Raw genomic sequence first — 24957 nt, 5'->3', positions numbered from 1 at the left:
AAATATCGCCCTAACTTCACCATGAATGTTGCCGCGTGACGCAAAAAGGGAGGGATGCAACACGAGGACTTCCCATGAGGTCACCCATCCTAGTACTACTCTCGCCCAAGCACGCTTAACTTCGGAGTTCTGATGGGATCCGGTGCTTTAGTGCTGGTATGATCGCATCCGACATGTTCTGCACTCATTTTCCCTTATGCTTGCCCCTCCCGCTCCTTCTCTCCCCTATTTTGTACCATGCACATCCCGCTTTCCCATCCCCACCGCCGTTTCCCATCACCTATAGCCGAGCACGAGTGCCCGCAAAAAAATATCGCCCTAACTTCACCATGAATGTTGCCGCGTGACGCAAAAAGGAGGGATGCAACACGAGGACTTCCCAAGAGGTCACCCATCCTAGTACTACTCTCGCCCAAGCACGCTTAACCTCGGAGTTCCGATGGGATCCGGTGCTTTAGTGCTCGGTATGATCGCATCCGACATGTTCTCGCACTCATTTTCCCTTATGCTTGCCCCTCCCGCTCCTTCTCTCCCCTATTTTGTACCATGCACATCCCGCTTCCCATCCCCACCGCCGTTTCCCATCACCTATAGCCGAGCACGAGTGCCCGCAAAAAAATATCGCCCTAACTTCACCATGAATGTTGCCGCGTGACGCAAAAAGGAGGGATGCAACACGAGGACTTCCCATGAGGTCACCCATCCTAGTACTACTCCGCCCAAGCACGCTTAACTTCGGAGTTCTGATGGGATCCGGTGCTTTAGTGCTGGTATGATCGCATCCGACATGTTCCGCACTCATTTTCCCTTATGCTTGCCCCTCCCGCTCCTTCTCTCCCCTATTTTGTACCATGCACATCCCGCTTTCCCATCCCCACCGCCGTTTCCCATCACCTATAGCCGAGCACGAGTGCCCGCAAAAATATCGCCCTAACTTCACCATGAATGTTGCCGCGTGACGCAAAAAGGAGGGATGCAACACGAGGACTTCCCGGAGGTCACCCATCCTAGTACTACTCTCGCCCAAGCACGCTTAACTTCGGGTTCGATGGGATCCGTGCTTTAGTGCCGGTATGATCGCATCCGCATGTTCGCACTCATTTTCCCTTATGCTTGCCCTCCGCTCCTTCTCTCCCCTATTTTGTACCATGCACATCCCGCTTCCCATCCCCACGCCGTTTCCCATCACCTATAGCCGAGCACGAGTGCCGCAAAATATCGCCCTAACTTCACCATGAATGTTGCGCGTGACGCAAAAAGGAGGGATGCAACACGAGGACTCCCGGAGGTCACCCATCCTAGTACTACTCTCGCCCAAGCACGCTTAACTTCGGAGTTCGATGGGATCCGGTGCTTTAGTGCCGGTATGATCGCATCCGACATGTTCGCACTCATTTTCCCTTATGCTTGCCCCTCCCGCTCCTTCTCTCCCCTATTTTGTACCATGCACATCCCGCTTTCCCATCCCCACCGCCGTTTCCCATCACCTATAGCCGAGCACGAGTGCCCGCAAAAAATATCGCCCTAACTTCACCATGAATGTTGCCGCGTGACGCAAAAAGGAGGGATGCAACACGAGGACTTCCCAGGAGGTCACCCATCCTAGTACTACTCTCGCCCAAGCACGCTTAACTTCGGAGTTCCGATGGGATCCGGTGCTTTAGTGCCGGTATGATCGCATCCGACATGTTCTCGCACTCATTTTCCCTTATGCTTGCCCCTCCCGCTCCTTCTCTCCCCTATTTTGTACCATGCACATCCCGCTTTCCCATCCCCACCGCCGTTTCCCATCACCTATAGCCGAGCACGAGTGCCCGCAAAAAATATCGCCCTAACTTCACCATGAATGTTGCCGCGTGACGCAAAAGGAGGGATGCAACACGAGGACTTCCTGGAGGTCACCCATCCTAGTACTACTCTCGCCCAAGCACGCTTAACTTCGGAGTTCGATGGGATCCGGTGCTTTAGTGCCGGTATGATCGCATCCGACATGTTCTGCACTCATTTTCCCTTATGCTTGCCCCTCCCGCTCCTTCTCTCCCCTATTTTGTACCATGCACATCCCGCTTTCCCATCCCCACCGCCGTTTCCCATCACCTATAGCCGAGCACGAGTGCCCGCAAAAAAATATCGCCCTAACTTCACCATGAATGTTGCCGCGTGACGCAAAAAGGAGGGATGCAACACGAGGACTTCCCAGGAGGTCACCCATCCTAGTACTACTCTCGCCCAAGCACGCTTAACTTCGGAGTTCTGATGGGATCCGGTGCTTTAGTGCTGGTATGATCGCATCCGACATGTTCTGCACTCATTTTCCCTTATGCTTGCCCCTCCCGCTCCTTCTCTCCCCTATTTTGTACCATGCACATCCCGCTTTCCCATCCCCACCGCCGTTTCCCATCACCTATAGCCGAGCACGAGTGCCCGCAAAAAATATCGCCCTAACTTCACCATGAATGTTGCCGCGTGACGCAAAAAGGAGGGATGCAACACGAGGACTTCCCAGGAGGTCACCCATCCTAGTACTACTCTCGCCCAAGCACGCTTAACTTCGGAGTTCCGATGGGATCCGGTGCTTTAGTGCCGGTATGATCGCATCCGACATGTTCCGCACTCATTTTCCCTTATGCTTGCCCCTCCCGCTCCTTCTCTCCCCTATTTTGTACCATGCACATCCCGCTTTCCCATCCCCACCGCCGTTTCCCATCACCTATAGCCGAGCACGAGTGCCCGCAAAAAATATCGCCCTAACTTCACCATGAATGTTGCCGCGTGACGCAAAAAGGAGGGATGCAACACGAGGACTTCCCAAGAGGTCACCCATCCTAGTACTACTCTCGCCCAAGCACGCTTAACTTCGGAGTTCGATGGGATCCGGTGCTTTAGTGCCGGTATGATCGCATCCGACATGTTCTCGCACTCATTTTCCCTTATGCTTGCCCCTCCCGCTCCTTCTCTCCCCTATTTTGTACCATGCACATCCCGCTTTCTCATCCCCACCGCCGTTTCCCATCACCTATAGCCGAGCACGAGTGCCCGCAAAAAATATCGCCCTAACTTCACCATGAATGTTGCCGCGTGACGCAAAAAGGAGGGATGCAACACGAGGACTTCCCAGGAGGTCACCCATCCTAGTACTACTCTCGCCCAAGCACGCTTAACTTCGGAGTTCGATGGGATCCGGTGCTTTAGTGCTGGTATGATCGCATCCGACATGTTCTCGCACTCATTTTCCCTTATGCTTGCCCCTCCCGCTCCTTCTCTCCCCTATTTTGTACCATGCACATCCCGCTTTCTCATCCCCACCGCCGTTTCCCATCACCTATAGCCGAGCACGAGTGCCCGCAAAAAATATCGCCCTAACTTCACCATGAATGTTGCCGCGTGACGCAAAAAGGAGGGATGCAACACGAGGACTTCCCAGGAGGTCACCCATCCTAGTACTACTCTCGCCCAAGCACGCTTAACTTCGGAGTTCGATGGGATCCGGTGCTTTAGTGCTCGGTATGATCGCATCCGACATGTTCCGCACTCATTTTCCCTTATGCTTGCCCCTCCCGCTCCTTCTCTCCCCTATTTTGTACCATGCACATCCCGCTTTCTCATCCCCACCGCCGTTTCCCCATCACCTATAGCCGAGCACGAGTGCCCGCAAAAAAATATCGCCCTAACTTCACCATGAATGTTGCCGCGTGACGCAAAGGAGGATGCAACAGATTCCGGAGGTCACCCATCCTAGTACTACCCCCAAGCACGCAACCGAGTTCGATGATCCGTGCTTAGTGCGGTATGATGCATCGACACGCACCATTTTCCTTATGCTTGCCCCTCCGCTCCTTCCCTATTTTTCCATGCACAGCTTTCTCATCCCGCCGTTTCCATCACCTATAGCCGAGCACGAGTGCCCGCAAAATATGCCCTACTTCACCATGAGTTGCCGCGTGACGCAAAAGGAGGGATGCAACACGAGACTAGGGGTCACCCATCTTCTCTCGCCAAGACGCTTAACCGAGTTCGATGGGACTAGATGACCCGTTGCGCTATCGCGCAATGACGGAGGCTAACCATAGGGTTTCTCTTATTTTAGTACCGAAGGTTGGAGCAGAGCTCTTCCATCAAGTACAATAGTATCCGACGTGCGTGTTATCGCATTGCTCGACGACCCTTGTACTTTCATGTGGGTAATGCTCTCGATATCTCTTCCACTTTCCTTTGCGTAATCCACTTGCTATCACGGGAATATTATGGTTAAGTGGCTGCGATTTCTTATTTGATCACTTGCACATTTGTCTTTCATCGCAATGTTTAAGTGTACCTATGCACGGCGTTTTAATAACTTTCCAATAATACCCGTTGCGCTATCGCGCAAATGGCGGAGGCTAACCATAGGGTTTGACTTATTTTTGGTACCGAGGGTTGGAGCAGAGCTCTTGCATCGAGTACAATAGTATCCGACGGGGTGTGTTACCGCGTTGCTCATCGTAACCGTTGGTTTATTTCAATACTGGAGGCTCGGGAGCTTGTAGCTCTTTCGATGGCCGTCCCACGGTGAGCTATAGTAGTATTCAGAGTGTTTCGTTGGAGGAAACGCCCTCGACGGCCCTTGTACTCTCATTTGGGTAATGCTCTCGATGTCTCTTCCACTTTCCTTTGGGAAATGCAGTTGCCATCACCGGAAGTGGCTGCGATTTCTTATTTCGTTACTTGCACATCTGTGTCTCATCGCAATGTTTAAGTGTACCTATGCACGGCGTTTTAATAAGTTTGAAATAATTTCTAGGAATAGACGCCGCTTTAATAAGTTGCCCAACTAATAAGTTGCCCACGTACTCTCGGGAAAAAAAATCGCTTACGCGCACGCAGTTTGGTGTCATTATTCGCTCCCTCTAGACAGATAACGGTTCCGAGTTCCTCAACAAGACCGTTGATAATCTCCTCACCACCCACGGCGCCGCCCTACGACTATTATGCCCATGCACTTCCCAGCATAACGGTAAAGCCGAGCGTGCCATTCCTACCATTAATGATATTATGCAGACCATTATGTTCCAGGCTCACATTCCAGCTCCTCTCTAGGCCGATGCTCTGGCTGCTTAATCGTTGTCCTAGTACAACCATAAAGTCCCAGGTTCCGTACACATGCCTCCACGGTCGTTCTCCCTCATACATTGATCTTCGTGTCTTCGGTTGTCTTTGTTATCCTAAAATCGCGTCCACCGCTCCACATAAGCTTAGTGCTCGTTCCATGGCATGTGTCTTTCTTGGGTATCCCTCTAACCATCGGAGTTACCGTTGCTTTAACCCTGTCACTGGAAGAATACTCGTCCCGCGACATGTTGTCTTCGATGAGAAGGTTTTTCCTGTTCAGCATGCAGCTTCGTCATCCGCGCTTGCGCCTCCTGCACCGCGCGGACTCGACGACCTCTTCGGCACGCCGCCCGTGCCGCCAACGTGAGCTCTTGCACCGGCCCCGCGCACCCTAGCGCCGGCCCCAAGTGCGCCCGCCCCGGCCTCGAGCGCCCCCGCCTCGACACCGCCTCGCCCAGCCGGGTCCTCTACCGCGACAGAGAATTCGGCGTTTTCTCTGCCGCGGCAGGCTGCCACGGCAGGAATTCCGGCAGTTTGTCTGCCGCGGCAGGCAGCCACAACAGGAACTCCTGCCGCACCTCGCGCTCGGCCCGCCGCCGCATGCCCTGCCCCTTCCCCTGCCACAGCTGCTGCTGCCGCCGCCTCGACGGCCTCCTTGAGGTAGGAGGTGAAGTCGACCTTCTTGACGTGGTTGAAGCACTCGTCGCGGGGCACGTAGAACTGCAGAAGCACGGGCCTTATCTCAATAGCCGTTCAGCATTACGATTGTTTGACATATGTACTTATCTGCAACAATATATTTTATTTTGTTTCCAACTAATAAGTCACTTGGCGCAACCGTCAATACTTAAGCCAGTTTTCCATGGTCTGCGGTTGCTATAATTTTGAGGAAAGAAAGTGAAATAAAAAATGAAAATGGGTTGAATAAGTTGTGTTTCTTTTTCTATACATGTTCTATATGACCAAATTAAAAGACTAACTCATTAATCTTGGTCAAAATATAAAAAAGGTAGTCTCAACATTTCAAAAAAAAACGAAGAAAACACATGATGTTGTTTGAAAATCCTAAAAATAAATCAACATAAATAATAAAGGCCGTACCAATGCACGCACATTCAACTCGAAGCAAAGACTTCAAAAATAAAACTAAGACTTAAATATTTTATCAAGACCAAAGAGTCGGGATACTATCCACATCTATCGTCTAAAATTTTACACACACTTTACTCGTGGTTGAAATAAGCTAATTGCTAAGAGTCTACATGTTTCGTCTAAAATTTTACACACACTTTACTGTGGTTGAAATAAGCTAATTGCTAAGAGTCTACATGTTTTGTCTCTTATCTGAAAATTAAAAGGAATAAACACGTCACACAACTGTCTGTAGATGCATTGTGATGCCAAGCCTCCAGTCTGACTCTACTATTTCTTTGTGAGTTCATGCTGCTTATGTGCATACCACTCTCTATCCCCCACGCCGCAAATTAAATCATTGCAGGCCCGAACAGCCCCGCATCCTTCATGGTTCGCTCTTCGTCGACTTGGACAGCCGCTTGACCTTGTCGCTGCGGTCAAACCTGCACTCGTAGGCTTCAAAAATTCGGTTCATCAAGGGGTGAGGGGAAGACATCACATACCTAGGCCTGTAGCAAAAGGGCGCCACAAGCTCCAGCCTTCTTCATGGATTCTTGGGAAGCAGGTCACCACCTCCCGGCCATCCTGCCCATCTGCCGTGTGTCGTTGAAGACCAGGAGGAGAGAGAGAGCAGGAGATCCGGATCTTGGTCCGCCACGCACTGCCACGCAGCCTCCTCCCACCCGACCTTGGCCAGGCACGCCTCCTCCTTCGCGTCCGCCGCGGCCAGCACCGCCGCCGCTGCCTCGACCTCAACCTCCCGCCGCTTCACGAGGAGCTCCCCAACCGAGCAGTACCTGCCACCACACACCGAAACGAGCGTCGTCGTGGCAGACGCTGATCTCCAATAACAACACGAGCTCGTACCTTTTGCTTGTCACTCGGCAGACACCACTGTCCATCAGGTGAGGTTGCTCTGAAAATCATCCACCGCCGTCCATTATTTTCTAACCATTTCTTCCCCGCACAGTCCAAACATTTCTGACCATTTCTTCATTGCCCCGACAGACGCAAGCAACCACTCCAAATATCGATGATATGGATACGGGATAGGTAAAATACCTTGGTTGGATACCAGAGATTCTATTTCTATAAGGCCAGAGCATGTCCTATATCCTTTTCCTTCTATGCATACAAAGAAAAACCCATTAATCATCTGAACCACCTGCATCAAGCCCCAGATCAGAATCTTTACAAAGAGGAAAAGTTCAGAGAGAAATCCTAAGAATAAAACAATCTAAAACTTCTAAAACTCGAAGAATAACTATTTGGACCCCTTATGAAATTTGCCACTCATCACAAAAGCTCAGCCCCAACATGGCGTGTTAATTAGCGAGTTTCGGAAGAAAAATTGACCATGAGAACCTAAACATGGAGAAGTGATTTCCATGCCAATACCCAAATCAGTTCGAGAGAGAATCTCAGATAACAAGAGCTCCAGTTCCACACAATATCAGACAACCTATGTTGACACCATCAAACAATGTTATATCTTGCTCTCCAGTTTGCCTTTCAGATCCACTTCTGTAAAAACAAGAACGAAACAAACTTGTGAGCACCGAGCAGAGCATAAGGGAATGAAATTCAATAATCTAGCATATGCAAACATGTAACGTCATATGCTATACCCGGATGATTTTTTCCTTGATTTTCTCTTTTTGGTTTTTACAGCGAAGAACATCAGCAGAACACTTCGAGGGGTCGTTAGCTGGCAGGTCATCCTCGCTTGATCTTCTAGACCCTTTTCGAGACTTCTTGACTTGATCACTGAAACATTGCAATTGATGAGGAAGAGAACATAGCAAAAGCTAAAATATTTTATTATTCAAAAAAAATTGCAATACATTAACTGTACCTTGCAGTTGTTCTCATCACTTCTTTCAACTTTGGAGTACACAAGTGATGGGAAATCACCCGGACCAATTGAAGGTCGCCCGGTTTCTCTATCAACATAGTTGGTTTGGAAAATAGATTTCTTTACTTGATTGGCTGCTACAACTAAAGGTAATTCCTCTTGACACGGTCTTTTCCACCTCCCGCAATTACAGAGCGGGATAACTATTAGCAATGAAGTATGTCCACGTCATGAAGCGATCATCGATTTGATATTTTCAGCAACACATCAGAATAAACTCATGTAACTCTGAAAAAATAGCTTTACCTCATGCACATATTATCAGTGCGGTGAGGAATCATGGCGCCGGCAATTTTTGACCAAATGGCGCCAATCTCATGGACGGAAGCCAATAACTTGGAATCCTCTTCAGGTCGCCATTCCCCATGGTCTATATCCGGATCAAGAACATTACGCCACCCGCTTAATGAGAAAGAAAATGGAATCACCATCAAACCATAAAGATTGAACTCACATGGTAAAACTACTATGTTACCTTTCGCTGCATTGACTTTGTGTGCGGCCAGGAATGAACTGAGCAATCTTATTCCAGCTGCCAGACTTAAAAAGCTTGACAGATACAATGAGGCGCTTATCCTCGTCCTCAGACCATCTCCCCACCCTTGTCCTTTCAGGCAATAATGTTTTCCTCCACCTAGGGAAGTTCGATGCAAGGGTATTTCAAATATATCCCAACCAACAAAAGTAAAAGGATTATCCACGTAAAATTAGTACGGAAGAAGATTATCTACCATTAGAAAAGGTAACCATGAAAAAGAGCGACAAATGTGCCATAACAGAAAGCGCAATCGCATAGGTTTGACAATAGGGTTAACCATAATAAAGTGACAAATGTGACATAACGGAAAGTGCAATCGCATAGGTTTGACAATAGGCATTCCGAAAGATAAATCCAAGAATATTATCCGTTCGAGCATTGATTGCCAATGCGACCATCCAGACCGGCCGATACAAGTTGCCGCTACAACCAAAAGTTTGGACAGCAGCTAGAAGTCGAAGATCTTCCTCTTTTGTCCGGATCCCTCTTCAATATGTGGGGATTAAGACTTCGTTGATAACGAGCAAGGCATTGGAAAGGAGTTCTCTCACGTACCCAATGCAACGGCAATGTTAATCCAGATTATGCATTCCTTTTTCTTGGACGGTTAGTATAAGTCTTTTCTCCTCACATGCAGTCCAGTGCAAGTGTGATTAATCGCTGGATCATCAAGGTTTAGCCACCTGGATGAATAAAATTACAGTTTTTGTATTAGGGGTGACCAATTGAAAACACGGATACAAAGCATGTAACGTAAAACATAACAATATCAGGACGGATGGTAGATAATAGTAGTACTTAATGGAATGGGAATTGTAATGCCCGCTAGAAAAATTATATATTTTCGTAGGAAAGTACCTTGATTCACATTCAGCGCCAGATCGACCAGGCAGATACATAGCAGCAATGTAGTCCAATTTACTAATGGCAAGACTGTCCGGAGAATTTCAGGAGTCACCTCAAAATTACCAATTGTGTTTGTCAGTGCATACGCCATATTTACAGCACTGAAGTCACCAGTCGAACTGAAGAGTAACAAATGAAAAAACTGAACTTCTCATATGTCACATATAGCAGCCAAAAGCAGAACACAAGCTCTAGGAGCATGGCACTGGAAGGAGGTGTGCACCTGCTTGCGCGGCATGAACTTCGTAATCCCGTGGTTGAGCTTCTTTCCTGCTGCATAGCACAAACAAAAGATTAAATCTTAAACAATAGAGAGAATGGGAAGAACAACAAAATCTGAACCAAATGAAACGAGAACAGATGGTCCACAAACTCACGTCCACCACCATCGGCTGCCTTTGTCTTGACTCTTGAGTCTCAATAAATTTTCCTGTAAACAAAAAGTGAGTTGATAATCTCCTGCAATGGAACAAAGAGCTAAATAAATTAGCATCAAAGTAAACTGCGTTTGGTTTAGTATTACATAAGAAAGTTGTTGAAAGATGGAGGGTCAAATCAAAGATATATAAATGAAAGACATAATATCAGATGAAGCTGACATGTGCATGGTTAGTCGTATTATTAGGCAATACCAGCAGCGGCAAGTGCATCCATATTACCACCAAAAAATATCAATTATTTTGACTGCAACGAAACTGATCAAAGCAAAATTACCATTTATTTCGACCCACAACAGACTACTCCTTCGGAATCACAAAAGGTCTGACTTGACTACATTTCAACAGTAAATTTTTAATTTGGGGACAAACTGCTCAAGCGTGATCTAAAATCAATGTGAGTACTTGTTTTTTGATGAGTAAAGCAACGCTGCTTGGGGGAACTTGCTCTGCTTACAGAATAGGGTTGGGGAAGAGGCGGCCAGGACGGCGATGGGTGAGGGCATGGCCGAGGGAGGGGAGGCCAAGCATCGGGTCAGCCCGTGCCCAGCACCTCCTTCACCCAACGCCACCCCAAGAGCCGCTCGCTCGCTCCTCCACCTGCGTCCTAGCTCCGCCCCTCGCTTCTCCTCCTCCTCCGGCCCAGCGCCGTCCCTCGCTGCTCCTCCACCTCCGGCCCAGCGCCACCACAAGAACTACCTAGCGCAAGAGGAGTGACAAGGGCGAGCCCGGCGATGGCGAACGCCCAGCGGTGAGCGACTCCACGGCGGAGGACTGGCGTCTGGAGCCAGCGAGGGTGGGAGCGAAGGTGCGGGGCGGACGGTGCAGCTCCGGAACATTGTGTGATTCAGCCTCAGCTTATATAGTGATATGCCATCAAATAGAGGTAGAAGTAGATATCCAAGCCGAGTGATTCCAGATAAAGAACACAACCTATGCACTGCAACCAGGGGATCAGATAATTTATAATTGGCACTAAACAATCTATGCACAATGCTCTAGAAACAATACCTCACTAATGACACGAGGTTTCCAGTTACATGAACACAAGAATCTCTAGCGTACAGGAAATCAAGATGTTAGTTACTAATTCCTATACCTAGCAGAACAGGAGAACCGAGAACGTGATGAATTTGGAAAGTGGTGCCGCAGTTTGGAAAACACTGTTTTACTACGCAAATACCTCCCTCTAGTTTGCTATGCTTTTATATCTTCATATTTTCTGCATATGCCTATTTAAATGAAGATTGAAAGTAGAGAGTAAATGAAAAGGAGAGGAATACCATACACAGTTTGGCACTGTTTAATTTAAACTATATGCTATGTATATATGTAGCATGCGGAGTCACCTTTAACCATTAATCACTGACAAAGTGCTTTTTCAAAATAATTAGTTATGCCCATTTCCAAAGCTCTGAAGACATGTCTGGTGTGGTGCGATAAAGAAATATCCATAATTATGTACATGCAAATTTGATGTCTTTATGGAGTATGGAAACAAAAATCCATTTATATCTTACTTTTTTTTCTCGATCAATCTCGTCAAGTAAAACAACATACAACTGGGATATAGAAACAACCTTGCTCCTGAGATTAATTGACACCAAAAAATTATCTGTGGGTTAAATTATTAAGCACATGTACATAGCTAGCTGGTCTGGAGGCAAGTGGCAAGCTGTAGCAATGAAACAATAATTTTGGCCAATCAGAACTTTGCACTCCAAACGGTTACAACCATCTAGTGAACTTGTTTACTCAAGAAGCAATAAAGAGACCATATTTTATGGTAAAAATATTAATGGGTTGTGCTAAAAGGAACAAATAAGTACCTTCGACAAGTAAAGCTTGTGGAACCTTTAACCATGAAAGAGCACATAATTCAAGCATAGTAATCTAGAAAAATGTCTGACATTAGAGCAAGATAATTCAAACAACAACGAAAAAGAGAGATAGAAAAATATCAATTACCTCTACAAATATAGCTTTGAAAGGTAAGAAAATAATAATCAGCGCTGAACTAATAAAAGTATTGCACATGCTTTGCCTGGAATACCACTCAGTACATCCTCAATATCATATTCACGTCAGTACCATGAAGATGAGTTATACCATGGTAGACATTAGCACAATACACACCCAGGTGAGTGCTACATGGGCAATGTTCAACCAATAATCACCTGCAACCCTCCCTGGAAATAATATGATGTTGACACTGATCAATTTGTCGTGGTTGGACGGTAACGGAATCAAGCATGTGTAAAACAACGGTGTCATTAGTGCCCTAAAATGAAGGATAATAATATATTTATCATGAGAAAAAGAGTCACATCTCTCGGTAATGTAAGTAGTTTATATAGAGGAAAATGGTACAAAGTTGAGACAACTCGACATTTTTACTATAGGCAGGAGTAAGTAAGTCAAGCGACTCGGATTATGAGATGTACCTCACGGCAACAACAGTGAAATCCAGCTCATATAAGTTTTGCCGCATTTCCCAATACCTGTATTCCGAGAGACAACAACGCATCACCAAAAAGCCTTAAAAAACATGAATGGTAAGAACTAAAGCATAAACCAGACAAACCATTAGAATTAGAAGGAGTATTCAGCGCACCACCTGGCCAAAGTTGAATCGAGACCCAGCCAAATCTCAACATCAAACCAAATCTTGTGGGAGAAAAAAAATAAAGACGGGACACATGTTAGAGATTAGGATGGAAAGCTGCCCAGAATAAATCAAGGCGGAGAAGGCTGCACCTGCATCTGCATGTACAATAGAATCCGGGAGACTGGTTCCACAACCATAAAATAATCTTGCCTCCTCTCGTTCTTTTGATCCTCTTCTCTCGCCAACTGCCGTGCACTCCTCAACCAATACGTAATGCAAACCGCAAGAAAGGTGTTGGAATTCGATCAACCAATCGAGGAACAAACTGAGTAATTTAGAACCTAAAAAAAATTGATGTGAGGAGAAGTAACATTTCTAAACAAAGAAGAATGACCTAAATATTTCTCTATGTTTTTTGCTGTCACATATTTCTCTATGTCGAGACAGTCTAAATAGGCAACATGATAACACCATTAAAAGGGATGCTATAACAGTGACAAAATAGATTGCTTACTAAAATAGAATCCGGGAGACTGGTTCCACAACCATAAAATAATCTTGCCTCCTTTCGTTCTTTTGATCCTCTTCTCTCGCCAACCGCCGTGCACTCCTCAACCAATGCGCAATGCAAACTGCAAGAAAGGTATTGGAATTCGATCAACCAATCAGGAAACAAACCGAGTAATTTAGAAGGAACCTAAAAAAATAAATGTTTGATGCTGATGTGCGCTGCTAGACTGCAAGTCGTTTCAACCAATCACTCAACAATGGTTAAGTAATTGATGATTCCAAAAATGTGTGCACTATCATATCACCGTATTGGTTTCTCAAAATGCTTAATTACTCATATGGTAAAGTAATTGCAGATTCCTCGGTACTACTTTTTAACCGAAATACTCGATTACATGTACTCGTAAGCCAATGGCACATGGTTGTGAAACCAGAAATATACCTATCTCATATGATGTACCTTCCTTTATCTAAACCAGAGGCTAAATAAACGAGAAAATACTTTCACAAAGCAGAGCAGTACCATAATTTATGGTCAGCACTGCAGCCATACCACTTTCATCGCCTAGTCTCAAAAGAAGAAAATAAGAGAAACGGATCTACATGTATTAGAGGATCTACAATCTACATGCATGGAAGCCACCTTTCTCGAATCACCGGAGAGGAGATTGACATTGCACGGAAATCAAAAAGGAAAGGAGGATTTGCCATACCTGCAGATCCGTTCAAGATGGTGAGGTCGCCGGAGGTAGGACGGCCGAGGAGGACGGCGTCTCCCCGCTGCAGCGACTTCGACCCAGCTCCTCCGCAACGCGTGAGCCGCCGTCTTGGGAGCCCTCGTTCCGCCGCGAGTCGCCGCTGACCGAGGGGGGAAGATGCAGACCACGCCGAGGAGGAACCCGGAGACCAGCACGGCGGCGTCCAGGGTCTCAGCGCGCTCGTCCCGCGCTCGAACGCCGCCACGCCCGCCTCCCCGTCCTGCCCATAGGCCGCGACGTAGGAGAGCGTCGCGCAGGACCCCGGTGCGCTCCTTGCTCGCCGGAACGCCGGCACGGCCGCCTCCTCGCGCCGACATTGAAGAGGAGAGGACGAGGAGACAGCCAGACAGGTACCCTTCCTCCGCGCTGAGCTCCGTCTCCATGGCCGGGCCGAGCCGCCGCTGTCTCTAGAGGGATTGGGGAGGAGAGGAGTGGAGGCGAGCGCACGGGATTGGGGAGATTCTTCGATCTAGGTTTTCACCTCTCTGTCTGTGGAAATGAGAAGGGACCGAACGAGCGGACCTGCCTGCCTCTCACTGTCGGGCCCGGCACGTAGAAGGTCCCACCTCGTCATGGAGTCTTTTCGAAGCCGAACGAGTGAGAAAAGTTTTGACTGATCGGACGGCTGAGATGAAAAGTGGGATGCAGATTTTACTGTTGCAACCTGATTGGACGACCCAGATTCGTTTGCCCCTTCAGACCCCCTGGTTGAGAGGGTAGTCTTTGAACATTTATAGAAGTAATCCGGTGCTTTAGTGCTGGTATGATCGCATCCGACATGTTCTGCACTCATTTTCCCTTATGCTTGCCCCTCCCGCTCCTTCTCTCCCCTATTTTGTACCATGCACATCCCGCTTTCTCATCCCCACCGCCGTTTCCCATCACCTATAGCCGAGCACGAGTGCCCGCAAAAAAATATCGCCCTAACTTCACCATGAATGTTGCCGCGTGACGCAAAAAGGAGGGATGCAACACGAGGACTTCCCAGGAGGTCACCCATCCTAGTACTACTCTCGCCCAAGCACGCTTAACTTCGGAGTTCGATGGGATCCGGTGCTTTAGTGCTCGGTATGATCGCATCCGACATGTTCTGCACTCATTTTCCCTTATGCTTGCCCCTCCCGCTCCTTCTCTCCCCTATTTTGTACCATGCACATCCCGCTTTCCCATCCCCACCGCCGTTTCCCATCACCTATAGCCGAGCACGAGTGCCCGCAAAAAAATATCGCCCTAACTTCACCATGAATGTTGCCGCGTGACGCAAAAAGGAGGGATGCAACACGAGGACTTCCCAGGAGGTCACCCATCCTAGTACTACTCTCGCCCAAGCACGCTTAACTTCGGATGATGGGATCCGGTGCTTTAGTGCTGGTATGATCGCATCCGACATGTTCTGCACTCATTTTCCCTTATGCTTGCCCCTCCCGCTCCTTCTCTCCCCTATTTTGTACCATGCACATCCCGCTTTCCCATCCCCACCGCCGTTTCCCATCACCTATAGCCGAGCACGAGTGCCCGCAAAAAATATCGCCCTAACTTCACCATGAATGTTGCCGCGTGACGCAAAAAGGAGGGATGCAACACGAGGACTTCCCAGGAGGTAACCCATCCTAGTACTACTCTCGCCCAAGCACGCTTAACTTCGGAGTTCTGATGGGATCCGGTGCTTTAGTGCTGGTATGATCGCATCCGACATGTTCTGCACTTATTTTCCCTTATGCTTGCCCCTCCCGCTCCTTCTCTCCCCTATTTTGTACCATGCACATCCCGCTTTCCCATCCCCACCGCCGTTTCCCATCACCTATAGCCGAGCACGAGTGCCCGCAAAAAATATCGCCCTAACTTCACCATGAATGTGCCGCGTGACGCAAAAAGGAGGGATGCAACACGAGGACTTCCCGGAGGTCACCCATCCTAGTACTACTCTCGCCCAAGCACGCTTAACTTCGGAGTTCCGATGGGATCCGGTGCTTTAGTGCTGGTATGATCGCATCCGACATGTTCTGCACTCATTTTCCCTTATGTTTGCCCCTCCCGCTCCTTCTCTCCCCTATTTTGTATCATGCACATCCCGCTTTCTCATCCCCACCGCCGTTTCCCATCACCTATAGCCGAGCACGAGTGCCCGCAAAAAAATATCGCCCTAACTTCACCATGAATGTTGCCGCGTGACGCAAAAAGGAGGGATGCAACACGAGGACTTCCCAGGAGGTCACCCATCCTAGTACTACTCTCGCCCAAGCACGCTTAACTTTGGAGTCCCAGGAGGTCACCCATCCTAGTACTACTCTCGCCCAAGCACGCTTAACTTTGGATATCTGATGGGATCCGGTGCTTTAGTGCTGGTATGATCGCATCCGACATGTTCTGCACTCATTTTCCCTTATGTTTGCCCCTCCCGCTCCTTCTCTCCCCTATTTTGTACCATGCACATCCCGCTTTCTCATCCCCACCGCCGTTTCCCATCACCTATAGCCGAGCGCGAGTGCCCGCAAAAAAATATCGCCCTAACTTCACCATGAATGTTGCCGCGTGACGCAAAAAGGAGGCATGCAACACGAGGACTTCCCAGGAGGTCACCCATCCTAGTACTACTCTCGCCCAAGCACGCTTAACTTCGGAGTTCTGATGGGATCGGTGTGCTTTAGTGCTCGGTATGATCGCATCCGACATGTTCTGCACTCATTTTCCCTTATGCTTGCCCCTCCCGCTCCTTCTCTCCCCTATTTTGTACCATGCACATCCCGCTTTCTCATCCCCACCGCCGTTTCCCATCACCTATAGCCGAGCACGAGTGCCCGCAAAAAAATATCGCCCTAACTTCACCATGAATGTTGCCGCGTGACGCAAAAAGGAGGGATGCAACACGAGGACTTCCCAGGAGGTCACCCATCCTAGTACTACTCTCGCCCAAGCACGCTTAACTTGGGATCCGGTGCTTTAGTGCTGGTATGATCGCATCCGACATGTTCTGCACTCATTTTCCCTTATGCTTGCCCCTCCCGCTCCTTCTCTCCCCTATTTTGTACCATGCACATCCCGCTTTCCCATCCCCTCCGCCGTTTCCCATCACCTATAGCCGAGCGCGAGTGCCCGCAAAAAATATCGCCCTAACTTCACCATGAATGTTGCCGCGTGACGCAAAAGGAGGGATGCAACACGAGGACTTCCCAGGAGGTCACCCATGCACATCCCGCTTTCTCATCCCCACCGCCGTTTCCCATCACCTATAGCCGAGCGCGAGTGCCCGCAAAAAATATCACCCTAACTTCACCATGAATGTTGTCGCGTGACGCAAAAAGGAGGGATGCAACACGAGGACTTCCCAGGAGGTCACCCATCCTAGTACTACTCTCGCCCAAGCACGCTTAACTTCGGAGTTCTTATGGGATCCGGTGCTTTAGTGCTGGTATGATCGCATCCAACATGTTCTGCACTCATTTTCCCTTATGTTTGCCCCTCCCGCTCCTTCTCTCCCCTATTTTGTACCATGCACATCCCGCTTTCCCATCCCCACCGCCGTTTCCCATCACCTATAGCCGAGCACGAGTGCCCGCAAAAAATGTCGCCCTAACTTCACCATGAATGTTGCCGCGTGACGCAAAAAGGAGGGATGCAACACGAGGACTTCCTAGGAGGTCACCCATCCTAGTACTACTCTCGCCCAAGCACGCTTAACTTCGGAGTTCTGATGGGATCCGGTGCTTTAGTGCTGGTATGATCGCATCCGACATGTTCTGCACTCATTTTCCCTTATGTTTGCCCCTCCCGCTCCTTCTCTCCCCTATTTTGTACCATGCACATCCCGCTTTCTCATCCCCACCGCCGTTTCCCATCACCTATAGCCGAGCACGAGTGCCCGCAAAAAAATATCGCCCTAACTTCACCATGAATGTTGCCGCGTGACGCAAAAAGGAGGGATGCAACACGAGGACTTCCTAGGAGGTCACCCATCCTAGTACTACTCTCGCCCAAGCACGCTTAACTTCGGAGTTCTGATGGGATCCGGTGCTTTAGTGCTCGGTATGATCGCATCCGACATGTTCTGCACTCATTTTCCCTTATGCTTGCCCCTCCCGCTCCTTCTCTCCCCTATTTTGTACCATGCACATCCCGCTTTCCCATCCCCTCCGCCGTTTCCCATCACCTATAGCCGAGCACGAGTGCCCGCAAAAAAATATCACCCTAACTTCACCATGAATGTTGCCGCGTGACGCAAAAAGGAGGGATGCAACACGAGGACTTCCCAGGAGGTCACCCATCCTAGTACTACTCTCGCCCAAGCACGCTTAACTTCGGAGTTCTAATGGGATCCGGTGCTTTAGTGCTGGTATGATCGCATCCGACATGTTCTGCACTCATTTTCCCTTATGCTTGCCCCTCCCGCTCCTTCTCTCCCCTATTTTGTACCATGCACATCCCGCTTTCCCATCCCCACCGCCGTTTCCCATCACCTATAGCCGAGCACGAGTGCCCGCAAAAAAATATCGCCCTAACTTCACCATGAATGTTGCCGCGTGACGCAAAAAGGAGGGATGCAACACGAGGACTTCCCAGGAGGTCACCCATCCTAGTACTACTCTCGCCCAAACACGCTTAACTTCGGAGTTCCGATGGGATCCGGTGCTTTAGTGCTGGTATGATCGCATCCGACATGTTCTCGCACTCATTTTCCCTTATGCTTGCCCCTCCCGCTCCTTCTCTCCCCTATTTTGTACCATGCACATCCCGCTTTCCCATCCCCACCGCCGTTTCCCATCACCTATAGCCGAGCACGAGTGCCCGCAAAAAAATATCGCCCTAACTTCACCATGATTGTTGCCGCGTGACGCAAAAAGGAGGGATGCAACACGAGGACTTCCCAGGAGGTCACCCATCCTAGTACTACTCTCGCCCAAGCACGCTTAATTTCGGAGTTCTGATGGGATCCGGTGCTTTAGTGCTGGTATGATCGCATCCGACATGTTCCGCACTCATTTTCCCTTATGCTTGCCCCTCCCGCTCCTTCTCTCCCCTATTTTGTACCATGCACATCCCGCTTTCCCATCCCCACCGCCGTTTCCCATCACCTATAGCCGAGCACGAGTGCCCGCAAAAAAATATCGCCCTAACTTCACCATGAATGTTGCCGCGTGACGCAAAAAGGAGGGATGCAACACGAGGACTTCCCAGGAGGTCACCCATCCTAGTACTACTCTCGCCCAAGCACGCTTAACTTCGGAGTTCCGATGGGATCCGGTGCTTTAGTGCTGGTATGATCCCATCCGACATGTTTTGCACTCATTTTCCCTTATGCTTGCCCCTCCCGCTCCTTCTCTCCCCTATTTTGTACCATGCACATCCCGCTTTCTCATCCCCTCCGCCGTTTCCCATCACCTATAGCCGAGCGCGAGTGCCCGCAAAAAAATATCGCCCTAACTTCACCATGAATGTTGCCGCGTGACGCAAAAGGAGGGATGCAACACGAGGACTTCCCAGGAGGTCACCCATGCACATCCCGCTTTCTCATCCCCACCGCCGTTTCCCATCACCTATAGCCGAGCGCGAGTGCCCGCAAAAAAATATCACCCTAACTTCACCATGAATGTTGTCGCGTGACGCAAAAAGGAGGGATGCAACACGAGGACTTCCCAGGAGGTCACCCATCCTAGTACTACTCTCGCCCAAGCACGCTTAACTTCGAGTTCTGATGGGATCCGGTGCTTTAGTGCTCGGTATGATCGCATCCGACATGTTCTGCACTCATTTTCCCTTATGTTTGCCCCTCCCGCTCCTTCTCTCCCCTATTTTGTACCATGCACATCCCGATTTCTCATCCCCACCGCCGTTTCCCATCACCTATAGCCGAGCACGAGTGCCCGCAAAAAAATATCGCCCTAACTTCACCATGAATGTTGCCGCGTGACGCAAAAAGGAGGGATGCAACACGAGGACTTCCTAGGAGGTCACCCATCCTAGTACTACTCTCGCCCAAGCACGCTTAACTTCGGAGTTCTGATGGGATCCGGTGCTTTAGTGCTCGGTATGATCGCATCCGACATGTTCTGCACTCATTTTCCCTTATGTTTGCCCCTCCCGCTCCTTCTCTCCCCTATTTTGTACCATGCACATCCCGCTTTCTCATCCCCACCGCCGTTTCCCATCACCTATAGCCGAGCACGAGTGCCCGCAAAAAAATATCGCCCTAACTTCACCATGAATGTTGCCGCGTGACGCAAAAAGGAGGGATGCAACACGAGGACTTCCTAGGAGGTCACCCATCCTAGTACTACTCTCGCCCAAGCACGCTTAACTTCGGAGTTCTGATGGGATCCGGTGCTTTAGTGCTGGTATGATCGCATCCGACATGTTCTGCACTCATTTTCCCTTATGCTTGCCCCTCCCGCTCCTTCTCTCCCCTATTTTGTACCATGCACATCCCGCTTTCCCATCCCCACCGCTGTTTCCCATCACCTATAGCCGAGCACGAGTGCCCGCAAAAAAATATCACCCTAACTTCACCATGAATGTTGCCGCGTGACGCAAAAAGGAGGGATGCAACACGAGGACTTCCCAGGAGGTCACCCATCCTAGTACTACTCTCGCCCAAACACGCTTAACTTCGGAGTTCCGATGGGATCCGGTGCTTTAGTGCTGGTATGATCGCATCCGACATGTTCTGCACTCATTTTCCCTTATGCTTGCCCCTCCCGCTCCTTCTCTCCCCTATTTTGTACCATGCACATCCCGCTTTCCCATCCCCACCGCCGTTTCCCATCACCTATAGCCGAGCACGAGTGCCCGCAAAAAATATCGCCCTAACTTCACCATGATTGTTGCCGCGTGACGCAAAAAGGAGGGATGCAACACGAGGACTTCCCAGGAGGTCACCCATCCTAGTACTACTCTCGCCCAAGCACGCTTAATTCGGAGTTCTGATGGGATCCGGTGCTTTAGTGCTCGGTATGATCGCATCCGACATGTTCTGCACTCATTTTCCCTTATGCTTGCCCCTCCCGCTCCTTCTCTCCCCTATTTTGTACCATGCACATCCCGCTTTCCCATCCCTACCGCCGTTTCCCATCACCTATAGCCGAGCACGAGTGCCCGCAAAAAAATATCGCCCTAACTTCACCATGAATGTTGCCGCGTGACGCAAAAGGAGGGATGCAACACGAGGACTTCCCGGAGGTCACCCATCCTAGTACTACTCTCGCCCAAGCACGCTTAACTTCGGAGTTCTGATGGGATCCGGTGCTTTAGTGCTGGTATGATCCCATCCGACATGTTCTGCACTCATTTTCCCTTATGCTTGCCCCTCCCGCTCCTTCTCTCCCCTATTTTGTACCATGCACATCCCGCTTTCTCATCCCCTCCGCCGTTTCCCATCACCTATAGCCGAGCGCGAGTGCCCGCAAAAAAATATCGCCCTAACTTCACCATGAATGTTGCCGCGTGACGCAAAAAGGAGGGATGCAACACGAGGACTTCCCAGGAGGTCACCCATGCACATCCCGCTTTCTCATCCCCACCGCCGTTTCCCATCACCTATAGCCGAGCGCGAGTGCCCGCAAAAAAATATCACCCTAACTTCACCATGAATGTTGTCGCGTGACGCAAAAGGAGGGATGCAACACGAGGACTTCCCAGGAGGTCACCCATCCTAGTACTACTCTCGCCCAAGCACGCTTAACTTCAGAGTTCTGATGGGATCCGGTGCTTTAGTGCTGGTATGATCGCATCCGACATGTTCTGCACTCATTTTCCCTTATGTTTGCCCCTCCCGCTCCTTCTCTCCCCTATTTTGTACCATGCACATCCCGATTTCTCATCCCCACCGCCGTTTCCCATCACCTATAGCCGAGCACGAGTGCCCGCAAAAAAATATCGCCCTAACTTCACCATGAATGTTGCCGCGTGACGCAAAAAGGAGGGATGCAACACGAGGACTTCCTAGGAGGTCACCCATCCTAGTACTACTCTCGCCCAAGCACGCTTAACTTCGGAGTTCTGATGGGATCCGGTGCTTTAGTGCTGGTATGATCGCATCCGACATGTTCTGCACTCATTTTCCCTTATGTTTGCCCCTCCCGCTCCTTCTCTCCCCTATTTTGTACCATGCACATCCCGCTTTCCCATCCCCACCGCCGTTTCCCATCACCTATAGCCGAGCACGAGTGCCCGCAAAAAAATATCGCCTTAACTTCACCATGAATGTTGCCGCGTGACGCAAAAAGGAGGGATGCAACACGAGGACTTCCCAGGAGGTCACCCATCCTAGTACTACTCTCACCCAAGCACGCTTAATTTCGGAGTTCTGATGGGATCCGGTGCTTTAGTGCTGGTATGATCGCATCCGACATGTTCTGCACTCATTTTCCCTTATGCTTGCCCATCCCGCTCCTTCTCTCCCCTATTTTGTACCATGCACATCCCGCTTTCCCATCCCCACCGCCGTTTCCCATCACCTATAGCCGAGCACGAGTGCCCACAAAAAAATATCGCCCTAACTTCACCATGAATGTTGCCGCGTGACGCAAAAAGGAGGGATGCAACACGAGGACTTCCCAGGAGGTCACCCATCCTAGTACTACTCTCGCCCAAGCACGCTTAACTTTGGAGTTCTGATGGGATCCGGTGCTTTAGTGCTGGTATGATCGCATCCGACATGTTCTGCACTCATTTTCCCTTATGCTTACCCCTCCCGCTCCTTCTCTCCCCTATTTTGTACCATGCACATCCCGCTTTCCCATCCCCACCGCCGTTTCCCATCACCTATAGCCGAGCACGAGTGCCCGCAAAAAAATATCGCCCTAACTTCACCATGAATGTTGCCGCGTGACGCAAAAAGGAGGGATGCAACACGAGGACTTCCCAGGAGGTCACCCATCCTAGTACTACTCTCGCCCAAACACGCTTAACTTCGGAGTTCTGATGGGATCCGGTGCTTTAGTGCTGGTATGATCGCATCCGACATGTTCTCGCACTCATTTTCCCTTATGCTTGCCCCTCCCGCTCCTTCTCTCCCCTATTTTGTACCATGCACATCCCGCTTTCCCATCCCCACCGCCGTTTCCCATCACCTATAGCCGAGCACGAGTGCCCGCAAAAAAATATCGCCCTAACTTCACCATGAATGTTGCCGCGTGACGCAAAAAGGAGGGATGCAACACGAGGACTTCCCAGGAGGTCACCCATCCTAGTACTACTCTCGCCCAAGCACGCTTAACTTCGGAGTTATGATGGGATCCGGTGCTTTAGTGCTGGTATGATCGCATCCGACATGTTCTGCACTCATTTTCCCTTATGCTTGCCCCTCCCGCTCCTTCTCTCCCCTATTTTGTACCATGCACATCCCGCTTTCCCATCCCCACCGCCGTTTCCCATCACCTATAGCCGAGCACGAGTGCCCGCAAAAAAATATCGCCCTAACTTCACCATGAATGTTGCCGCGTGACGCAAAAAGGAGGGATGCAACACGAGGACTTCCCAGGAGGTCACCCATCCTAGTACTACTCTCGCCCAAGCACGCTTAACTTCGGAGTTCCGATGGGATCCGGTGCTTTAGTGCTGGTATGATCGCATCCGACATGTTCTGCACTCATTTTCCCTTATGCTTGCCCCTCCCGCTCCTTCTCTCCCCTATTTTGTACCATGCACATCCTGCTTTCCCATCCCCACCGCCGTTTCCCATCACCTATAGCCGAGCACGAGTGCCCGCAAAAAATATCGCCCTAACTTCACCATGAATGTTGCCGCGTGACGCAAAAAGGAGGGATGCAACACGAGGACTTCCCAGGAGGTCACCCATCCTAGTACTACTCTCGCCCAAGCACGCTTAACTTCGGAGTTCTGATGGGATCCGGTGCTTTAGTGCCGGTATGATCGCATCCGACATGTTCTGCACTCATTTTCCCTTATGCTTGCCCCTCCTGCTCCTTCTCTCCCCTATTTTGTACCATGCACATCCCGCTTTCCCATCCCCACCGCCGTTTCCCATCACCTATAGCCGAGCACGAGTGCCCGCAAAAAAATATCGCCCTAACTTCACCATGAATGTTGCCGCGTGACGCAAAAAAGAGGGATGCAACACGAGGACTTCCCAAGAGGTCACCCATCCTAGTACTACTCTCGCCCAAGCACGCTTAACTTCGAAGTTCTGATGGGATCCGGTGCTTTAGTGCTGGTATGATCGCATCCGACATGTTCTGCACTCATTTTCCCTTATGCTTGCCCCTCCCGCTCCTTCTCTCCCCTATTTTGTACCATGCACATCCCGCTTTCCCATCCCCACCGCCGTTTCCCATCACCTATAGCCGAGCACGAGTGCCCGCAAAAAAATATATGATCACATGATCATCAGAGCTTGCTATAGCATGCTAGAGCATGCTAGAGCATCACTAAGCAACAAAGCAAGGACCAGATAATTAATTGGCCACAGATAATCAACAATTGCTTCACAGATAACAAATGGATAAAGCGTAATTGTATCCAGAAGCACATCAAATACATGATGTACCACTGGATCAAGTCTGACATGAATAGCACACACAAATAATTAAACCATCCTCACAACCAGAGCCACTAAGCAATCAAATGGATTTCATTGTAGCAAGATAGTAGCCATTAAGCAGTCCCTGAGCATTACAAGATGCTCATGAGCAAGCCTATAGGAACACAATTGAGCATCTGGCGAGCTTAGTAACAATAACAGAGCCATAGAAGGGAATTTAAGCAAGAAATGGATAGCACGAGCAGGAAGGCAAGCTCCGGCATGGCCATGGCGACCATGATCAAGGCTAGTGAGGCGAGCCGCATGAACAACACAAGCAAGCACAAGCATCAGCGCAGCAGCAAAGCAGCATACGCACACACAGCGAGTTAGGCGCAACAGAGCTACTGGAGGAAGAAGAAGAGCAGGCCAGAGTGAGAGAGAGGAGGGGATCGGAGGAGGCGTACCTGGGGCGAGCAGACGACTGCCGCAGCCATGGCGGTCACGACGGCGCGCGTCGAAAGCACGACGGCACCTGGCCAGGCCAGGCCAGGCTCCGCCTAGCGCCGCAGCGCCCCGCACCACGGCGGCG

General features: G+C 49.7%; 38 non-coding genes and 3 pseudogenes across 38 annotated transcripts; all 41 read right to left on the bottom strand.

The window, feature by feature from the left end:
* Positions 1–51: 51 nt before the first annotated feature.
* On the bottom strand, positions 52–170 carry LOC124681828. The gene has a single exon (XR_006996043.1). It is a non-coding gene; the product is annotated as a 5S ribosomal RNA (ribosomal RNA).
* A 188-nt stretch (positions 171–358) lies between these two features.
* On the bottom strand, positions 359–478 carry LOC124681835. Its single transcript, XR_006996050.1, has one exon. It is a non-coding gene; the product is annotated as a 5S ribosomal RNA (ribosomal RNA).
* A 188-nt stretch (positions 479–666) lies between these two features.
* Positions 667–784, bottom strand: LOC124681826. Its single transcript, XR_006996041.1, has one exon. It is a non-coding gene; the product is annotated as a 5S ribosomal RNA (ribosomal RNA).
* A 186-nt stretch (positions 785–970) lies between these two features.
* Positions 971–1085, bottom strand: LOC124681845 (annotated as a pseudogene).
* A 177-nt stretch (positions 1086–1262) lies between these two features.
* LOC124681841 lies at positions 1263–1378 on the bottom strand. Its single transcript, XR_006996055.1, has one exon. It is a non-coding gene; the product is annotated as a 5S ribosomal RNA (ribosomal RNA).
* A 186-nt stretch (positions 1379–1564) lies between these two features.
* On the bottom strand, positions 1565–1683 carry LOC124681809. The gene has a single exon (XR_006996025.1). It is a non-coding gene; the product is annotated as a 5S ribosomal RNA (ribosomal RNA).
* Positions 1684–1870: 187 nt separating this feature from the next.
* LOC124681836 lies at positions 1871–1987 on the bottom strand. Its single transcript, XR_006996051.1, has one exon. It is a non-coding gene; the product is annotated as a 5S ribosomal RNA (ribosomal RNA).
* A 188-nt stretch (positions 1988–2175) lies between these two features.
* Positions 2176–2294, bottom strand: LOC124681804. The gene has a single exon (XR_006996021.1). It is a non-coding gene; the product is annotated as a 5S ribosomal RNA (ribosomal RNA).
* A 187-nt stretch (positions 2295–2481) lies between these two features.
* Positions 2482–2600, bottom strand: LOC124681808. The gene has a single exon (XR_006996024.1). It is a non-coding gene; the product is annotated as a 5S ribosomal RNA (ribosomal RNA).
* Positions 2601–2787: 187 nt separating this feature from the next.
* On the bottom strand, positions 2788–2905 carry LOC124681825. Its single transcript, XR_006996040.1, has one exon. It is a non-coding gene; the product is annotated as a 5S ribosomal RNA (ribosomal RNA).
* A 188-nt stretch (positions 2906–3093) lies between these two features.
* Positions 3094–3211, bottom strand: LOC124681823. Its single transcript, XR_006996038.1, has one exon. It is a non-coding gene; the product is annotated as a 5S ribosomal RNA (ribosomal RNA).
* A 188-nt stretch (positions 3212–3399) lies between these two features.
* On the bottom strand, positions 3400–3518 carry LOC124681834. The gene has a single exon (XR_006996049.1). It is a non-coding gene; the product is annotated as a 5S ribosomal RNA (ribosomal RNA).
* Positions 3519–5364: 1846 nt separating this feature from the next.
* Positions 5365–14277, bottom strand: LOC124681803 (annotated as a pseudogene).
* Positions 14278–14857: 580 nt separating this feature from the next.
* Positions 14858–14976, bottom strand: LOC124681833. The gene has a single exon (XR_006996048.1). It is a non-coding gene; the product is annotated as a 5S ribosomal RNA (ribosomal RNA).
* Positions 14977–15164: 188 nt separating this feature from the next.
* On the bottom strand, positions 15165–15279 carry LOC124681842. Its single transcript, XR_006996056.1, has one exon. It is a non-coding gene; the product is annotated as a 5S ribosomal RNA (ribosomal RNA).
* Positions 15280–15466: 187 nt separating this feature from the next.
* LOC124681807 lies at positions 15467–15585 on the bottom strand. Its single transcript, XR_006996023.1, has one exon. It is a non-coding gene; the product is annotated as a 5S ribosomal RNA (ribosomal RNA).
* Positions 15586–15771: 186 nt separating this feature from the next.
* LOC124681831 lies at positions 15772–15889 on the bottom strand. The gene has a single exon (XR_006996046.1). It is a non-coding gene; the product is annotated as a 5S ribosomal RNA (ribosomal RNA).
* Positions 15890–16441: 552 nt separating this feature from the next.
* On the bottom strand, positions 16442–16562 carry LOC124681843. Its single transcript, XR_006996057.1, has one exon. It is a non-coding gene; the product is annotated as a 5S ribosomal RNA (ribosomal RNA).
* Positions 16563–16750: 188 nt separating this feature from the next.
* Positions 16751–16857, bottom strand: LOC124681844 (annotated as a pseudogene).
* A 341-nt stretch (positions 16858–17198) lies between these two features.
* LOC124681806 lies at positions 17199–17317 on the bottom strand. The gene has a single exon (XR_006996022.1). It is a non-coding gene; the product is annotated as a 5S ribosomal RNA (ribosomal RNA).
* Positions 17318–17504: 187 nt separating this feature from the next.
* Positions 17505–17623, bottom strand: LOC124681812. Its single transcript, XR_006996028.1, has one exon. It is a non-coding gene; the product is annotated as a 5S ribosomal RNA (ribosomal RNA).
* Positions 17624–17811: 188 nt separating this feature from the next.
* On the bottom strand, positions 17812–17931 carry LOC124681830. Its single transcript, XR_006996045.1, has one exon. It is a non-coding gene; the product is annotated as a 5S ribosomal RNA (ribosomal RNA).
* Positions 17932–18119: 188 nt separating this feature from the next.
* On the bottom strand, positions 18120–18238 carry LOC124681840. The gene has a single exon (XR_006996054.1). It is a non-coding gene; the product is annotated as a 5S ribosomal RNA (ribosomal RNA).
* Positions 18239–18426: 188 nt separating this feature from the next.
* On the bottom strand, positions 18427–18545 carry LOC124681820. Its single transcript, XR_006996036.1, has one exon. It is a non-coding gene; the product is annotated as a 5S ribosomal RNA (ribosomal RNA).
* Positions 18546–18734: 189 nt separating this feature from the next.
* On the bottom strand, positions 18735–18853 carry LOC124681818. Its single transcript, XR_006996034.1, has one exon. It is a non-coding gene; the product is annotated as a 5S ribosomal RNA (ribosomal RNA).
* A 188-nt stretch (positions 18854–19041) lies between these two features.
* On the bottom strand, positions 19042–19160 carry LOC124681822. The gene has a single exon (XR_006996037.1). It is a non-coding gene; the product is annotated as a 5S ribosomal RNA (ribosomal RNA).
* A 343-nt stretch (positions 19161–19503) lies between these two features.
* On the bottom strand, positions 19504–19622 carry LOC124681839. Its single transcript, XR_006996053.1, has one exon. It is a non-coding gene; the product is annotated as a 5S ribosomal RNA (ribosomal RNA).
* A 188-nt stretch (positions 19623–19810) lies between these two features.
* LOC124681829 lies at positions 19811–19930 on the bottom strand. Its single transcript, XR_006996044.1, has one exon. It is a non-coding gene; the product is annotated as a 5S ribosomal RNA (ribosomal RNA).
* Positions 19931–20118: 188 nt separating this feature from the next.
* Positions 20119–20237, bottom strand: LOC124681811. The gene has a single exon (XR_006996027.1). It is a non-coding gene; the product is annotated as a 5S ribosomal RNA (ribosomal RNA).
* A 188-nt stretch (positions 20238–20425) lies between these two features.
* Positions 20426–20544, bottom strand: LOC124681819. Its single transcript, XR_006996035.1, has one exon. It is a non-coding gene; the product is annotated as a 5S ribosomal RNA (ribosomal RNA).
* Positions 20545–20731: 187 nt separating this feature from the next.
* On the bottom strand, positions 20732–20850 carry LOC124681838. Its single transcript, XR_006996052.1, has one exon. It is a non-coding gene; the product is annotated as a 5S ribosomal RNA (ribosomal RNA).
* A 187-nt stretch (positions 20851–21037) lies between these two features.
* On the bottom strand, positions 21038–21155 carry LOC124681832. Its single transcript, XR_006996047.1, has one exon. It is a non-coding gene; the product is annotated as a 5S ribosomal RNA (ribosomal RNA).
* A 343-nt stretch (positions 21156–21498) lies between these two features.
* On the bottom strand, positions 21499–21617 carry LOC124681813. Its single transcript, XR_006996029.1, has one exon. It is a non-coding gene; the product is annotated as a 5S ribosomal RNA (ribosomal RNA).
* Positions 21618–21805: 188 nt separating this feature from the next.
* On the bottom strand, positions 21806–21924 carry LOC124681810. Its single transcript, XR_006996026.1, has one exon. It is a non-coding gene; the product is annotated as a 5S ribosomal RNA (ribosomal RNA).
* Positions 21925–22112: 188 nt separating this feature from the next.
* Positions 22113–22231, bottom strand: LOC124681827. Its single transcript, XR_006996042.1, has one exon. It is a non-coding gene; the product is annotated as a 5S ribosomal RNA (ribosomal RNA).
* Positions 22232–22419: 188 nt separating this feature from the next.
* Positions 22420–22538, bottom strand: LOC124681815. The gene has a single exon (XR_006996031.1). It is a non-coding gene; the product is annotated as a 5S ribosomal RNA (ribosomal RNA).
* Positions 22539–22726: 188 nt separating this feature from the next.
* Positions 22727–22845, bottom strand: LOC124681814. Its single transcript, XR_006996030.1, has one exon. It is a non-coding gene; the product is annotated as a 5S ribosomal RNA (ribosomal RNA).
* Positions 22846–23034: 189 nt separating this feature from the next.
* Positions 23035–23153, bottom strand: LOC124681824. The gene has a single exon (XR_006996039.1). It is a non-coding gene; the product is annotated as a 5S ribosomal RNA (ribosomal RNA).
* Positions 23154–23341: 188 nt separating this feature from the next.
* On the bottom strand, positions 23342–23460 carry LOC124681846. Its single transcript, XR_006996058.1, has one exon. It is a non-coding gene; the product is annotated as a 5S ribosomal RNA (ribosomal RNA).
* Positions 23461–23647: 187 nt separating this feature from the next.
* Positions 23648–23766, bottom strand: LOC124681816. Its single transcript, XR_006996032.1, has one exon. It is a non-coding gene; the product is annotated as a 5S ribosomal RNA (ribosomal RNA).
* A 188-nt stretch (positions 23767–23954) lies between these two features.
* Positions 23955–24073, bottom strand: LOC124681817. Its single transcript, XR_006996033.1, has one exon. It is a non-coding gene; the product is annotated as a 5S ribosomal RNA (ribosomal RNA).
* Between the last annotated feature and the right edge of the window lie 884 nt (positions 24074–24957).

This window comes from Lolium rigidum, unplaced genomic scaffold (genome assembly GCF_022539505.1).
Source record: "Lolium rigidum isolate FL_2022 unplaced genomic scaffold, APGP_CSIRO_Lrig_0.1 contig_56946_1, whole genome shotgun sequence".
Classification (NCBI taxonomy): Eukaryota; Viridiplantae; Streptophyta; class Magnoliopsida; order Poales; family Poaceae; genus Lolium; species Lolium rigidum.
This window is presented reverse-complemented; position numbering and strand designations above follow the sequence as displayed.